This window comes from Phoca vitulina, unplaced genomic scaffold (genome assembly GCF_004348235.1).
Source record: "Phoca vitulina isolate PV1807 unplaced genomic scaffold, GSC_HSeal_1.0 scaffold10, whole genome shotgun sequence".
Taxonomy (NCBI): domain Eukaryota; kingdom Metazoa; phylum Chordata; class Mammalia; order Carnivora; family Phocidae; genus Phoca; species Phoca vitulina.
In genome coordinates this window covers 26,681,286-26,699,053 of record NW_022589713.1, presented here as the reverse complement: position 1 = coordinate 26,699,053, position 17,768 = coordinate 26,681,286, and the positions used below count along the sequence as shown (strand labels likewise).

The window sequence follows — 17,768 nt, the reverse complement described above, 5'->3', positions numbered from 1 at the left end:
CTGTATTAATTGCAGCATTATTTACAATAGCCAAGATTTAGAAGCAACCTAAGTGTCTATCAGTAGATGGGTAAAGATGTCACACACACACACACACACACACACACGTGCACACACACAGGAATATTAGTCAGCCATGAAAAAGAAGATCTTGCCATTTACTACAACATGGATATACCTTAGAGGGCATTATGCTAAGTAAAATAAGTCAGTAAAAGACAAATACCATATGATTTCATTTACATGTGAAATCTAAAAAAAAAAAAAAAACAACCAAACAAAAAAAGCTGGGACAGTCCCATAAATAACTGGTGGTTGCCTGAGGGGAGAGGAGTAGGGGATGGGCAAACAGGGATGAAGGAAGGAGGGGAATACAAGCTTCCAGTTATGGAATGAATAAATTACAGGGACTTTGTTTTAGCATAAGGAATATAGTCAGTGGTATTGTAATAGCAGTGTATGGTGACACATGGTAGCTACACTTTGATAGTTGCATAATGAGTAGAGTTGTTGAATTGCTGTGTTGCATACCTGAAACCAATGTAACATTGTGTGTCAACTACACTTCAATTAAAAAAAAAATTATTCAGTAAAACCTCCAGAAAAGTGTGCAATTCAGTAGTTTTTGGTATATTCACAAAGTTGTGCAACCATCACCACTACGTAATTCCAAAACATTTCTATCCTTTGAAAAAGCAATTAGCAGTCACTCCCCATTTCCCTCCCCTCCCGCCCTCCGCCCCAGTCCCTGGTGAGCACTAATCTACTCTCTGTCTCTATGAATTTGCCTATTCTGGATATTCATATAAATGGAATTCTATAGTATGTGACTTTTTATGTTTGACTTCTTTCACTTAGTGTAATCTTGTTAAGGTTCATCCATTCATGTAGCATGAATCAGTTAATCAGTTGGTCATAAACCTTATATCTTGTTTGAGTTTCTTCTAAAGAAAGTTCCTACACTTTTATGCTGTTTTATTGCTTCTTGTAGTATGCAAATGTATAATCTGGGATGTTTGTTTCTATTTTCTGAGTTGGTTTTAAAACTGGAGTTAGACTTCGCAGTAGTACTAGAGGATAGTAGATTTTACATTTGGATTACTGTTTTTGTGTAGGAGCTGTCTTTGTGTTCTCTTCTGGGTTAATGGTCATTAGGTAAGGATTCTTGATATGTTGGAAGTTTTGTTTTGTTTTTGTTTTTTTTGGAACAGGGTTGGGCATATATCAATAAGTAGATAATGAATGGATGAGAATAATTTGACTGCTATTTTGGGTAGTTAGTAAGCTCTCACTTGATCAAGTATCCATTAAGGGTAGAGCATTATTTGACTTTTCAGTAGAAAAACAATAGATGATCCTTGAAAAATCTTATAATTAGGAATACAGAATATACAAAATGCCTGAAAAACATTTATGCTCAGATACTCAAGTATTCTGTATTGAGTGTTCCCTTGCTTTGTGTTGGAGACTGTGGGCCACTCAAGGGTACAGTAGTCACTATCTTTGTCCTTAAAAATCTTACTGGCTAGGAAAAGACAAGATACATAAATGCACAATATCTGATACACTTCATCTGAAAAGGTTTATAGAGGTTGAAGGAAAACATATGGAGCATATTATTTGGAAATATACCTAACATAGTTAAAAAATAAGTGTGTCTTGTGTTTACTGATTTTTTTTGATGCCTTGTATAATACAGTGCAGAACATGTAAAGATGTAGAACATAAAAGATGTGTATAACATGCTTCAGAATTCAGAAAGGAATAGATGATCTGATTGTAGGCAGAGGGAAACTTTCATGGCACGGGAGTTATTTGAGGTTCACAGGAAGGATTTGTTGAAAGCAAACAGTTGTGCAGGAAAGCAACAAGAGAGGAATAGAAGGCAAGCCAAAAAAGAATGATCTATCTATGCTGTAGTGAGGAGATAGACCCCATTGGTGTGTGTAGTTTCAAAGGATAGGAGATAGATTAGCTAATTAACAGTGACTACATTTTGAATTACTTTGAATATAAGACTAGGAAGTTTGGACTTGATTAGAAGTGTTGGGAAGTTGTCATAGGTGGGTTTCTTAATCTAGGGTCTGTGAAGGGTTTTTTGGAGGAATGTGCATACATGTACTTAAGAGGCTTCATAACTTCTGTTAGATCCTCTGAGCCCATGACACCCAAAAGTTAAATAACCACTACATTGTAAGTTTTAGAAGAGTGAATTACAGAAGACAAACAGGAACACCCGAGACCAGTTAGGGGGTTACTGCTATAATTCAGAACATATGTAAAACATTTTAGTGCAAGTCAGGTGCTTTAAGTACTAGGCAGAAGTTTGAAAGGAAATGAGTACATCTTTAAAGGATCCTCATAGCTATATTAATGGCTCATTTAAATGTACAACTAAGTGTCTTACATTGATACGACAGTTGACAGTTTTTTTGCTGAATAGTCCCACTAGGGTAGATTAAATATGAAAATACAATTAAACATTGATAATTCAAGTAGTTAGATTTGGGTTATATTATGTTTTCTAGCATTTTATCTTATTTCCTTTTTATTTTCCAGTCTAATGTAAAATTTATATTCGGTGAATGCACTCTACCTGGGTTGAAGTGAGATGCTCCTGGAGAAAGTTTTGTTCCTGGAGAGAATAGTGTGGGGTTAAGTCTTTTTGTTCTGGACAGTGTATTCTGTTTACAACTCACATTAAACACACACAGTGATACTGAATCACAGAGTTATAAAGTACTTCTCATTCAAAGCAAAAATTAATGAAATCTTCAGTTTCTTAAACCAGTAATGTTTTAAAGTATAACAGTACATTGTACATAATGATTAAAGTCCTCAAGTACTTCAAGTTTAATTTCTACTCCTACTCTCCAGTCCCAGTTCTTAGTTAAGTGATTTATCCACCTTCCTTATGTGATACTGATTTTTTTAAAAAAGGATTCTTCCGTGTGTATACTGATTGGCATGCAAAACTAAATCTGAATAGAATTACTACTCCCACAACTTTAGTGGAAAGTTCATTTTGCCTAGTAAATTTAAGTTCAAATTCTTAATTAGTGATGGTTTACTTATTTATTTGTTATAAACTTAAAGGTGTATCTTTTCTACTCTTAAGGATTTGAGGCCACAGATAATGTTAAAACATACAGCATAGGACAGTTAAAATATTTAAAAACGAAAATCAGGAAGCAGTTGCTTATGAAACATATACTTGTTCCAGAGCCTAGAGAGTTATTATGCTTCAGTACTACATTTAACTTTATTTCTTGTTATCTAAGGTACCAGCCACCCCCCCGCCCCCGAAACTTTGTATCTTATAATAAGAAGTATAAATTAATCTGGAGAGGCAGCCTTTCCTCTTGTATCAGTTTCTGGATTTAAAAGTTTGGTAGCTTTTTCTTTTTTAAAAGGCTTTGCTGTGACATAATTCACACACCAATTTAAGTTATACAGTTCAATGAGTTTTAGTATTTCACAGAGCTGTGTAAGTATCACCTCAGTCAATTTTAGATCATTTTATAATGCTGAAAAGAAACCTCTTATCCCTAAACTATCATTCCCCCCATCCCCATCATTCCTAGCCCTCAACAAGTACTAATTTACTTTTTGTTTCTATATATTTGTCTATTTTATGTAGCATGTTTGCAAGGCTCATCTGTACTGTAGCATGTATCAATATTTTTATTGCTGAATAATATTACATTGAATCATACCACATTTTATCTATCCATTCAACAGTTGATAGGCATTTGGATTATTTTCACTTTTTGGCTAGTATGAATAATGCTGCTACGAACATTTGTGTACAAGTTTTTGTGTAGACATAAGTTTTCATTTCTCTTGGGTACTTAGGAGTGGACTAGTTGGGTCATATGGAAACTCTGTATTTAGCCTTAATTTTAAGGAACTGCCAATCAGTTTTCCAGAGTGGCTGTACCATTTTACATCCCCACTAGCAGTACATGAAAGTTCTGGTTTCTCCACATTTTCAATAACACTATCTTTTATTCGTTATTGTCATCCTGGTTGGTGTAAAGTGGTATGTCCTTGTGGTTTTGATTTGCATTTCCCTGATGGCTAATAATGTTGAGCATCTTTTCATCCGATCCTTTGCACATTTTTAAAAATTGGGCTAGTTGTCTTTTTATTATTGGGTTGTAGTGCTTTATATATTTTAGATACCAGTCCCTTATCAGATACGTGATTTGCAAAAAATATCTCCAATTTCTCCCATTTCTACTTTCTTGTTAGTATTCTTTGAAGGGCAAAACTTTTAATTATGGAGTACAATTTGTCAGTGATTTATAGAATTTTGACTAGGGGGCCTAGGTGGATAGGGCATGCAAGCAGAGGAGTTGACTTGAGGGTGAGATGAATTCAGTTTTGGATATATTGAGGTCCTAGTGGGACATTTAATTGGAAAAGTTGTTACAGGAGGCAGTTAAATGAGAGGCTGGGTTCAGAGAAAAGTGTTTTCGATGGTAATTGAGGTGAATGAGGTCTTTTAGTGAGAAAAGTTCATGGCCAAGGAGAATATAATGGGGAATATGGAATGGGAGGAAAGGAAGCCTGTGAAGCTATCAGAGTTAGGAAGAGAGCCAGGATAGACTACTATCACAGGCCAGAGGAGGAAAGAATTTCCCAAATTCTACCTATATTGTGTTCTCCTAGGCACAAAGGCTCAATTTTTTCATCACCTTTTATTTAGCCTTCTTTTTATCTAGCACATTGTTATAAACTTTCCATGGAAATGTTTTTCATATTTTCCCCAATTTCTTTACTTCCTAAGCCAGTAATTCCTAAGTTGGGAATCAAAATCAGTTGGCCAGCTTTAATACAGGATTTTGGGGTCTCATTAGACATGCTGAATGAGGATAACCTGGGGTAGTGTCCCAGAATATCTGTATTTTAAAACCTCTTAAGGTAAAGAGTGGTTTGCTCTTCACCAAGCTTGTTTACTTTTTTCTTGGATCCCAACTAACTTATATTTTCCATCCCCTCTTGCATTTGGGGATGGCCATATGATTGAGATCTGGCCATAAGAAATTAAGCAGAAGTGTTGAGTGTTTCTTCAGCCCTGGCAAATACAAACTTTCCTTGAACAATCCTCTCTTCTCTCTTCTCCTCTCTCCTGCTGGCTGGGTGTTGTCTGCCAAAAGCAACTTTGGAAATGATGGGTCCAAGAGAGCTGAACTTCTGTCAGTCTGGGTCATCTCCAGCCTCTTCATGCCCACAGCTGATCATTAACATGGATTTTTGGACTTCATGTAAGCATGAAATAAAAATAAACTATTATGTCACACTTTGGGATTTATCTATTATAATATCCATTGTTACTTTAATCAGTATAACTCCTTAGCTTATTATTCCAAAATCTGTTTTGGGATCCATTGCCCTTGGTTTGTACTATTTTATATTTTAAAACTCATTTATATGGTAAGTTAGTCTTCAGCTGTTAACTTCCAGGCCTTACACATAAATACTGTGTTTTCTTTGTAAAAATTTTCATGGAAATGATTATAATTAACATCCTGATTATTTTATTATATAACAAACATTTGTATGCCTGCTACCTGCTGGTTCTCCATATTAGGGATATACATGTGTCTAAAACATGGTCTCTGTCTTCTAGTATGGGATAAGATGGAATTAGATAAGGGCAATTATCTTATGTGTGCTTTGAGAGCATCAAGGGAGAAATGGCTGATTGAACCCAATGGTGGAGTTGGGGGTCCTTGAAGTTTATTTTAATGGGATTTTATTTACCCATGTTCATTTGTAATCTTGTTCTCTCTCCTCCTCGGTGGATAAGAGCCATATACAGCCTATATAAAATATCCTTTTAGAGGAGCAAAAAGTACAAGTGCATTTTGGTAGGTTTGTGTTACATGTGGGTATTTTTTGTTAATCTCTACCACCAAGAAAGAAGAGAATGCTTTATTTAGGAGAACTGCAGATCTTAGTCCTGATGCAGATTATATTGTTAAACTTCTCCTTTTGTTAACTAAGGGTTTTTTTTGTTGTTTTTCGTTTTGTTTTGTTTTTAACTAAATATTATATGTTTTCTTTTTTCCTTTTGAGGGAACTTTCTGATTAGAAATGGTGAAAGTCAGAAAGAACCTACCTGCTGTTAGTATTGTTTTCTTATTAGTGTAATTAGGAAAAAGGTTCAAACAGGACTTTGAAAGACTGTGTATGTGTGTGTGTAAATAGGTAAACAAGAGCCTTCTATTTTGACTAGTTCTCTGAATGGTGAGAGGCTTCCTCCACTTTTTGAAAGCTTATGCTAGTCAGTGTGTGTAGTTCCAGAGTGTCACACTGGGTCATGCCAAGAGTGAGGAGAGTGTCCTTGGGAGAACTAAAAAGAGCTAGGCAAGCGACAATCACATCCTGAAGAAAAGGAGTTGAACTTGAGGGTTAAAAACAGCTGGCTTTTAAGGGATGTAAAAGCAACCTGTAGCACCAGGAGTGAGTAGTGGAGTTGAAGCCAGGTGAATAGATTAGAATAGCAAGTGTAGTGTTTGTCAGGTAGATCCAATAAGTAGCCTAATTCAGGGTATAGGCAGGTAGTTAGAAACTAGCATGTCCATGAGAGCTTGAATGATTCATATAGTGAAGATATCTGGAATCAAGAGACTTCAGTAGATGAGGCCAAGGGACTATAACCTTTCAGACCTTCTCATTTGATACTGTAGCAGGGACAGTGAGAAGGAACCTGATTGGAATATTTCCCAATTTAGAAACAAGAGGTGTAAATGAAATACAGTATAGATGTACTATAGAAATGTTCTGGAAGATTGTGTATATGTTAAATAATGGTTAATCCACTCATTTAACAATGAGCAACTTTTCTGTTTTAATGAAACTTGTGGTAAATTGTTTTAAATACAGAATTTATTAGTAAAACAAATTATCCTTCAGCTTATCTTTTACCATAAAGCTGAATTTCTATATATCACCTTCACTTAAGCTTAGATATACTGACTGCTTAACTGTTATAGGTGGTTGGTAACACATGGATTATTTTGGATGTCTTGGTGCATTATTGATTTTAGAAGCTCTTATGTTTTGGCTATGGAATTATTGCTTTTTTGAAATGTCACTAATCAACCAGTTTGTATTTTCTTTTCTACTAGCAATTTCTACCTTCTAAGACTTCTCTTGGACTGTAAGATTCTATTATGAAGTCAAATGAACTTTATACCTGCTCACCTTGTAGTTCAGCATCTTGGAGCTACAGTTTTGAACATGGAATTTCTTTTCTCTGACCACAGCTTCTTTCATTACTGATTCTCCCACTTCCTCACCCACAGTGAACCTGAGCTTTGCTGTGTTGGAACCTACTTTACCTAGTCTGCTAGGTACAGTTTGGCCACAAACTGGCCTCTTAAGAAGCCTTGACCTCCTGATTAGAGCAGTACTGGTTAGGGTAGTGTTCTGAAACATGGGACAATTTTTACTACTGTTTTTCTTGAGACTTTTTGTGGGTGACCTGTCTACTTTGATTACCAAATGTAGACTGATACTTCCTTGCTTCCCATCCAGACCCCTGAGTATAGCCCTGTATCCTGCTTCATTCTCGCTTTCCTCTGGCCTATTCAGGAGTCTCCCAGCTCACTCTTTTGCAGCCTTTCCTGTTAACCATTCTGTAGGTTTCATGTTGTCTTCTTCAACACCCTACCTCTTCCCCTCAGCTATCACCCATCTCTACCATCTTTCAGCTTTCATGTCTCCTTTTCCACCTCCACCTGCTTTTTTTTAGTCCTTTTGACCCAACCTCTTGAGCCTCAACTCCTATCTTACAGTCTCTTCCCTTTCGTCTTAAGTCTTCTGCCTCTTGCAACTTGTCCATTTTCCTACTCCCGCATCCTTCTCAAGCTGGACCCTTTCCTCAGCAAGCCTTGTTTCTCAGTGGGAACTTTCCCTGCAGTTCCTTCCCTTAGTGCTGTTATGTCAGTCTTATATCCTATCCTCTATGTTTTCTACTCCTGTCTTTACCCCCAACACTACCCTTTCAGCTTATAGCTCCGTTCTTTCCTGCAGCTTTGTCAGGCAAGAGAAGCAAATGACTTAAAGAAAAATGTTAAGTAAATAATAGTGAATGTCACCATATATGCATATGGCAAACAATTATGATAATGAATTGAATGTCTGAAATGGTAGAGTATGTACTTTTAATTCTGGCTCATTAATTTATCACCCCTGTGACTTCTGGCCAGTTACTTCACTTAAGTTTGAGTTTTCTCACTTAAAAAGGGAGATAATAGCATTCTATCTCACAGATTTGCTGAATTAAATGAGATACATAGTTAGCACTTGCTAAATGGTAGCAACTATTGTACTGAAAACGACTTTGGCTTGAGAAATCTGGGCAGCTCTACCACTGTCTTACTGTGTAACCTTGGGCAAAGAAACTAAATCTGAGCCTGAGTTTGGTTGGTTGGTTGTTTTAACATCTTTTTTGAGATATAACTGACATACCACAAAATATAGCCATTTAAAATATACAGAGCAGTATTGTTGTTGTTATTGTTGTTGTTTAAGTAAATTTACAGGGTTGTGCAGCTATCACTACAGTCTCATTTTTTTTTTACATTTTTGTCACCTCAGAAAGAGGCCCCTGTACCCAGCAGTCACCCCATTCCTCTTCAGTCCCTCTCCCCTGGCCCACCTTTCCCTCAGCCTTAGGCAGCCACTAATCTCCTTTCTGTTTCTGTGCATTTGCTTATTCTGGACACTTCATATAAATGAAATCATAAAATATGTAATCTCTTATGACTGGCTTCTTCCACTTACAAGGTTTTAGAGTTTCATTTATACTGTAGTATGTATCAGAACTTCATTTCTTTTTATTGCTATAGTGGGTTGTTTCTACTTCCTGAATAAAATAAAATGGGCATGGGGATATCTTCATTGAATTTTGAGAATTGTGAGAATGTTGATAAAGTGTCTAGTATGTAGTAGTTGCTCAATAAATGATCACTTAACCCAAACAGTTTAAACTCCTGTATTCCCTTGACTTTCTCAGTCAACCTGTGGATTACTTCTACAATATTTATTCTCTTGTTTCAGCTCTGGGACCGCTGAAAAATTGGTGAAGGAAGTAATGAAACCAAGTTGAATATACTCCAGTTTTTTGATGTCTTAACTTCAGTTGCGCCTTCAAGGCTATTTAATCCTTACCATTCCTTTTCTGTATCCATTAATATTTAATTTCTGTCTTCTCCATTTTAACATGTAGTTGTGTCTCCTAATTTACTAGGTCTGTCTACCCATGTAGGCTTTCTTATTGATCTCCTTTCTTACTGCAAATCATTTATTTCTACACTTTGCTTTTTTTCCCTCTTTTTCTTATTTTGACCGAGAGAAATGAATATACTTTTTTCTTTCTCAGAGCATTTTTCTGCTGTAATCCTAATCATACCTTCATCTGAGATTTAGATATATTATTTCTTATTTTTTCATATTTTTGCACTTCTCTCGCTGCTCTCACACATTGTTATACATTGGTGTCTGGATGGACACTACCTATTAATCAAGATTCTAATACTCAGAGTGGGCAAACAAGGTAAGCAACACCCACTGTAGGATTCAACCTTAACAAGGCTTATTTCTGTTTGGGTATGCCATATATTGTATTACAATATAACTTTTAAAATATTGCTTACTTCAGTGTAAAGTAGTAAATCAAGGTCATTTGAGTTGAATTTTTTTTATTACAATAGTGAAAACATTTTCCTTTTCATTGTCCTGTGTTAAGGCTGAGTATACGTAATATTTTTTTAAAAAAGATTTTATTTATTTATTTGACAGAGAGAGCTCATGCAGGGGGAGCAGCAGGCAGAGGGAGAGGGAGAAGCAGGCTCCCTACTGAGCTGGGAGCCCGATGTGGGGCTTGATCCCAGGATCATGACCTGAGCCTAAGGCAGCCACTTAACCGACTGAGCCACCGAGGCACCCCTATATGTAATACTTTTTTAAAAATATATCCTTTTATTATTATCCCGGGAGACAGAAATCTGACCCACCCTTTAGGTAGCCTTCCCTCTGAACCACATTGATTCTAAAATGTGCTGAGTTTGTATAGTTCTCATTGGTTCCACATTCCTATGTCCACCCTGTCAGAAAATCTTCCTTTTTACCCAATTCAGTTCTCTCCAGCTATAATTCAGTCATTTTCTGTTGTATTGTCTATAGTAAGGATCCTGTATAGGTGATCAACCTTTCAAGCTGGATTCAGGGAGCTGGCAATTAGACCAGTTAGACCAGTGGCTCCTTTTTTCTCTTTAACAGTTTATTAAGGTATAATTTACATACTATAAAATTCATCTGTTTTAAGAGCACAGTTCAATTATTTTAATAAATTTAAGGAGTTTTGCACTCAGCACCACACTCCAGTTTTAGAACATTTCCATCACCCAAAAAGATACCTATTTTGGAAAAACCTCAGTTCTCCTCCTGTGTGTTGCTGCCTTATTGTCACACTAACTACCATGCTCATCACACTTTTACACCTGATAGGTGTCCTACAGTTCAACTCAGTTTTGACACCGTTAACCTGGCAGTAGCATCAGATCCCATAGGTTAAGGGCTTAGTCCTACAAGACTGTCCCCCCTCTTTCCCTACAGATGCCAATCACAGATCCAGGTGCTTCTGACTGACTATAAAAAAAATAAATCAGAAGTTCCCAAATAATTTGCTGGAGTGGCTCACAGAACTCGAAGAAACATTTTATAAACTAGATTACTGGTTTAGTACAAAACAATGTAACTAAGTAATAGCCAAATGGAAGAGATGCATAGGGCAAGGTATGTAAGATGGGACATGGAGCCTCCGTGCTCTTTGGGTTTGCCACTTTCCCCAAATCTTCATGTGTTCATCAACCTAGAAGCTCTCTGAACCCCATCCTTTTGGGTTTTTTGTGGAGGCTTCATTACATAGGCACAATTGATTAAATCATTCATCATTGGTGATTAAACTCAATTTCCAGCCCTTCTCCCCTCCCCAGAAGTCAGGGGTAGGGGTGGGAATGAGGGTGGGACTGAAAGTTTCAACCCTCTGATCACCTTGGTTGGTAATCTTTAGGCAGTTTCCAAAAGTTACCTAATTGACATAACAAAAGACACTTATGGCTCACATCATAGGAAATTTCAAAAATTTTAGGAGCTCTGTGCCAGAAAAGGGGGATGAACACCAAATATATATTTCTTATTAAAAATCACAGTATCTCAATACTTCATACCCATTTTTAGTCACTCCTCATTCCATCTTCAGCCCCAGGCAATAACTGACTAGTAGTCTGTCTCCATGATGTAGCTTTTTTAAACGTTTTATATAAACGAATCATATGTTCATTTTTGTCTGGCATCTTTCATTTTGGGGTCATCCATATTGTAGCATGTATATTAATTCTTCATTGCTGACTAGTAATCCATTGTATGGCTATACCACAATTTATCCATTCACCAGTTAGAAATTTGAATTCTGATTTCTGGCTTATATGAATAAAGTTGTGATGACTATTCATATTTTAAATCTTTGTATAAACATGTTTTAATTTCCTTTGGGAAGATTCATAGAAGTGGAATTGCTGGTCATGTTGTAAGCTTATGTTTAATGTTTTAAGAACAGTCAAACTATATAATCCCTATTGCGTATTGCTGGATTTGGCTTGCTAATATTTTGTTGAGAGTTTTTATATCTTTATTCTTTGGTATGATAGTAATGTTGACCTCATAAAATGAATTAAGAAGTGTTCTCTTTTTAGAAGAGTTTGTGAGGTTTTAGTATTATTTCTTCTTTAAATATTTGATAGAATTCAGCTGTGAAGCTATGTAGGCAAGGACTTTTCTTTGTGGTAAGCTTTTAAATTACTAATTCAGTTTCTTCACTTGTTACAGGTCTATCCAGATTTTTTATTTTCTTTTGAGTTTTGATAATTTGTGTCTTTTAGGGAATTTGTTCATTTTATCTAACTTGTTGGCATAAAGATGTTCATAGTATTCCTTTATAAACCTTTTAATTTCTCTGAGGCTGATAATGATGTATCTCTTTTCATTCCTGATTTTGGTAATTTGTCTTCATTCTTTTTTTCCTGGTGAATCTAGCTCAATTTTGTTGGTCTTTTCAAAAAACCAATTTTTGGTTTTGATTTTTCTCTATTTTTCTTTTTTCTATGGTATTGATTCCTCTCTAATATTTATAATTTATTTCCTTCTGCTTAGTTTGGGTTCAGTTTGCCTTTTTTTTTTTTTTTTTACTTAATTAAGATGGAAGCTTACTCAAGGTCTAGGATATTATGTGCAGCTATAAATTTCCCTTTAAGCACTGTGTTAGCTGTCCTATAAGTTTTGATGTGTTTTGTTTTTGTTTTTATTCAGCTTGGAATATTCTAAGTTCTCTTGAGATTTTGTTTTTGACCCATAGGTTATTTAGAAGTGTCTTTTATATCCAGACATTTGTGGATTTCCCAATTTCTTGTTTTTTTCTAATTTAATTTCATTGTGATTGAGGAACATTTTTTATATTCTTTGTATCATTTCATTTCTTCCCCCCCCACATTTTTTTAAAGTTTTTTTTTTTTGTATTCATTTGAGAGCGGGGAAGAGAGAGAGAGAGAGAGCACCAGTGAGGGCAGAACCGGGGGGAGGGTCAGAGGTAGGGGGAGAAGCAGACTCCCCATTGAGCAGGGAGCCCAATGCAGGGCTCCATCCCAGGACCCTGGGATCATGACCTGAGCTGAAGGCAGACGCTTAACCAACTACGCCACCCAGGCACCCCTCCCGCATTTTTAAAAAAGATTTTATTTATATGAGAGAGAGCAAGAGAGAGCGAGAGCAAGCACATGAGTGGGGGGGGGCGGGGGGCAGAGGAAGAAGAAGCAGCAGACTCCTCACTGAGCATGGAGCCTGACATGGGGTCCCAGGTCCCTGAGATCATGACCTGAGCCAGTCAGATGCTTAACCTACTGAGCTACCCAGGCACCCCTTCCCCGAATTTTTATAACAATTTAACTCAAGAAATTCAACGTTGTTATTTTAATTATAATCCACACCAGAATAATGAGTAAGATATGTATTATACTTTTATTTAAAAAGAAGTTTTATTTTTCAAGTATAGTTGACATACAGTGTTTTATTAATTTCAGGTATATAGTATTGTGATTTAACAGTTCGGTACATAACTCAGTGCTCACCATGTTAAGTGTGGTCACCATCTGTCACCATACAACATTATTACAGTGTTATTGACTATATTCCCTATATGTATTTTTCATCTCCGTGACTTCTTTTATGACTGGAAGTTTGTACCTCTTAATCCTCTTCACCGATTTTGCCCATCCCCCCCATTCCCTTTGCCTTTGGCATTCACCAGTTCTCTGTATTCATGAATCTATTTCTGTTTTTTGTTTGAGATTCCACATATAATGAAATTATAGTATTTGTCTTTCTCTGTCTGACTTATTTCATTTAGCATAACACACTCTAGGTCCAATCCGTGTTGTTGCAAATGACAAGATCTCATTCTTTTTTATGGCTGAGTAATATTCCAGTTTGTGTATATACCACATCTTCTTTATCCTTTCTTCTATCAATGGACACTTAGGTTATTTCCATATCTTGGCTATTATAAAGCAGCAATAAACACAGGGGTGCATATTTCTTTTCAGATTAGTGTTTTCATTTTGGGAGGGGGGGTAAATAACCAGTAATGGAATCCTATGGTATTTCTATTTTAATTCTTTGAGGAACCTCCATCCTCTTTTCCACGATGGCTGCACCAATTTGCATTTCTACCAGTAATGCACGAGGGTTCCCTTTTTTCCACATCCTTGCCAACACGTGCTATTTCTTGTCTTTTTGGTACTAGCCATTCTGACTGGTATGAGATGATATCTCATTGTGGTTTTGATTTTCATTTCAGTTCTTTTAATTTGAGATTTGTTTTATGGCCTAGCATATGGTGTATTGTAGAGAATATTCTGTGCATGCTTGAAAGGAATGTGAATTCTGTTGCTGGGTAGAATCTTACGGAAGACTTAGGTGTCAGTGAGGTCAAGTTGGTTAATAGTGTTGTTTAAATTCAGTGTTGTTGCTGATTTCCTGTTTACTTTGTTCTATCCATTATTGAGGAGGATATTGAAGTCTCTTATTAATGTTTGTCTTTTTTTCCCCTTCATTTCTTTCATTTATTGCTTCCCTTATTTTGGGTTGTTTTGTTAGGTGAGTATGTTTATATTCATTATATCTTCCTGTTGAATTGATGCTTTTAATACCCCTCTTTGTCTTGAGTAATTTTTTTTTTTTTACTTAAACTCTATTTTGTCAGATATTTATAGAGCTACTTCAGTTCTCTGATGCTATCGTTTACATGTTATATCTTTTTCCATCCTTTCAACCTGTTTGTGCCTTTGAATTTAAAGTGTCTCTTGCAGATAGCATATGGTTGGGTATTGCCTTTTTATCCAGTCCAACAAATATGTCTCTTTAATGGACTCTTTAATCCTCTCCTATTTGATACTATTTTTGAAACAGTTGGGTTTACATCTCCCATTTGCTTTTTGGTTTTCTTACATCTCATGTCTTTTTTGTTCCTCTGTTCCTCTTTTATCACCTTGTGTATTTTCTTTTTACCATTTAAATTTTTTGACTTTTTAAGATTATACATTTCTTAGTGTTTGTTCTAGGGACTACAGTATCCATCAGACTTTATCACGGTCTACTTCAGATTGATACTAATAATACTCCAGTAGAGCTCCATTTCCTTCACTCTCCTTTGTGCTATTATTTTTACATACATTATGTTCATTTATATAATAAACCCAACAGTACAGTGTTTTAATTATTGCTTTAAACAATGTATGTCTTTTTTTTATTTTTATTTTTTAACAATATATGTCTTTCTATTTTTTTGAGAGAGAGTATGTGCACGTTTGAGGAGGGGGGTTGGGGAGGGAGGGGCAGTGGGAGAGGGAGAGAGAGAATCTTAAGCAGACTCCATGCCCAGCACAGAGCCGACTTGGGGCTCAATCTCACAACCCTGATACCATGACCTGAGCCAAAATTAAGAGTCAGTGCTTAATTGACTGAGCCATCTGGGTGCCCCAACAATGTATGTCTTTTAAAGAAGAGAAGGAAGGAGAAGGGTATTTACAGTCATTTGTATTAACCAACGTGTTTACCATTTCCAATCCCTGTTTCTTCTTGTGGATTTGAGTTACCTTCTGGTGTCCTTTCCTTCCTCCAGTGTAGCTTCATTCCCTCTTTCCTTTATGTACTCTTATTGTCGTATATATTACATCTTTATATGTTATAAGTTTAACAGTACAATTTTATAATTGTTTCATGCAATTACCTTTTCAAATCAAGGGAAGAGTAAAAAATTTATTTCTCTCTTTTTTTTTTAAAGATTTTATTTATTTATTTGACAGAGAGAGCACAAGCAGGGGAGTGGCAGGCAGAGGGAGAGGGAGAAGCAGGCTCCCTGCAGAGCAGGGGAAGCCGGATTTGGGACTCAATCCAAGGACCCTGGGATCATGACCTGAGCCGAAGGCAGTTGCTTAACCAACTGAGCCACCCAGGCGCCCTATTTATCTCTTTATTGTCATTTTTCCATTATCTTTAATTATCTTTGTCAGTGTTATTTTTTCATATGGGTTCCAGTCACTTCTTTTCATCCTGAATAACTTCCTTTAGTATTTGGCTTACATCTGTATCTTTCAAAGAATACGTATTAGGATTAGTGAGCCCCCTCTCATCTTTTCAATTGGGAATTCATATGCCTTATGATCTTACACACTGGTATTAGTTGATTGAGGGTTGAGAAGGGTTGGCAGGAGATCGGGCTGGGGGAAAGTGTGGAGGGGCTAATTCCTAGAGTATCTTGTGTTCTAAGCTATGGGATTTGAACCTTAGAACTGTGGGGAGCAACCATTGGAAGATTTTTGTATAGCGTTCTTTCATCAGATTTGAGCCTTGGGGAAAGGACTTTGCAAAGACTGAGTTCTGAATGCTTTTTTAGAGATGGCAGTGACAAACCGCAGGCTCTGAAAGGAAGGTAAATCTGCTTTTTTCTCTGGAATTCCTTCTTCATTCTTTTGAGCAGTTAAAAGCTGTTTATATCCAAGTAACTACTTCCTTGCAGGCATAAAATATTTATGGATTTGTGACAGAGTGATACATAGTTTATAGAGTGGAAACCATGCCAGTGGCCTGTGAAGTTTGTGAAACAACAGTTTGAAAACCACTGTTACAGGATGAACAGATTGCTTACTTTTTGTGTATATGGAATGGAGTGTATATTGAAATATATAAACATCTTGGGGCATCTGACCTTTTTTTTTTCTCTTTTTATACTTAAAGGCTGGTGTACATAAGCCATACCTTTTACCTTTTACTCATTTTGATATGACAGAGAAGTGTTTGATCTTTTTCTTATTGGGTATTCAAAAGCTTTTTTTTTTTTAACCGTAGAAAGAATACCCCCCCACACACACACACACACTCTCACTCACACAACCTATATTTTATGGTTTTCTTTTATACTTATTAGGAAAAATTAAAGAGCAGAAAACTTATTAATTCTAGTTCATGCTACCAGTTCTTTACAGAAGTATAAAATGAAAAGAAAAATATATCCCCATCTCCAGTCTTGTCAAATTCTGTTGGAAACTGTCCATGTGATTGTCAACCTGTCAATGTTTTCACCTTTGAGTAATTTCTGTGGGAGATGACCTTGTTCCTGGACTACTCTCACTAAGTTCCTGCAGTTGGTTTTATGAATGCAGGAGCTTTTTTCTTCCTTATTAAATCATTAAATGATTTTCCTCATAAAATCATTCAAGTCTACAATTTTTTTTAAAAAAGATTATTTATTTATTTATTTGACAGAGAGAGACACAGCTAGAGAGGGAACACAAGCAGGGGGAGTGGGTGTGGGAGAGGGAGAAGCAGGCTCCTGGCTGAGCAGGGAGCCCGATGTGGGGCTCGAGCCCAGGACCCCGGGATCATGACCTGAGCCGAAGGCAGACGCTTAACGACTGAGCCACCCAGGTGCCCCTCAAGTCTACAGTTTTCAAGAGTTTAACGTATATTTTCACTAAACTAATGGAAGTTAGAATTGAAACTATGTGGAAACCTATTTAGTCTTGAGCTTAAAATTTCCCAAAGAGTAAGGGCCACAGTTTTGCCCAGCTCCATCACATAACAAGGAGTTTAGGCATATAATTATGTCACAAGCTTTCTAAACACTAGCATGCAAAAATAACATTTTTACCTAGCACATTCAATACTTTGATAATATCTCTACTAATATTGTTGAGAATGCAGGAGATTGGTCCCATTATACTGTTTGATTTCCCTATAGCACTTTCTGACGTAATTCTATTTATTTGTTTACATTTCATGGTCTTTCTCTCTCTACTGGAATATAAACTCAAAGAGGGTAAGAATCATATCTTATTTAATATGGTATCCCCATCACCTATAATAATGCTTTGCATCTGATGGGCATTCAGATAATTGCTAGATAAATAATAAATTCTGATTAGGTGTATCTGAAATGGGATGCTGGTACTATATTTTTAAAGAGAAGCATCTCCAGTTATTTTGAAGTATACTCCCAAAGTTGAGAAACAGTGGCCTATCTTCCTTCCCTGATGTTCAGTAATGTGCATAAGGTACAGAAAATACATATGTATCTTTACTGAAATATCATTGCTAGAGGCTTCCTTCACTCTTGAAATTGGAAACCTGTGACTGAGTCC

At 36.3% G+C, this 17,768-nt stretch overlaps 1 protein-coding gene across 3 annotated transcripts in view; it reads left to right on the top strand.

Moving 5' to 3' along the window:
• ANKRD28 (ankyrin repeat domain 28) overlaps positions 1–17,768 on the top strand; it is a 203,610-nt gene that overhangs the window by 5,585 nt on the left and 180,257 nt on the right. The window contains exon 2 of one of the 3 annotated variants that reach the window (XM_032408749.1): positions 5,163–5,270. The exons of the other annotated variants lie outside the window; for them this stretch is intronic. The gene's annotated coding sequence lies outside the window, so the exon portion shown is untranslated. The remainder of the gene's footprint in view (positions 1–5,162; positions 5,271–17,768) is intronic. 3 annotated transcript variants of the gene reach the window in all.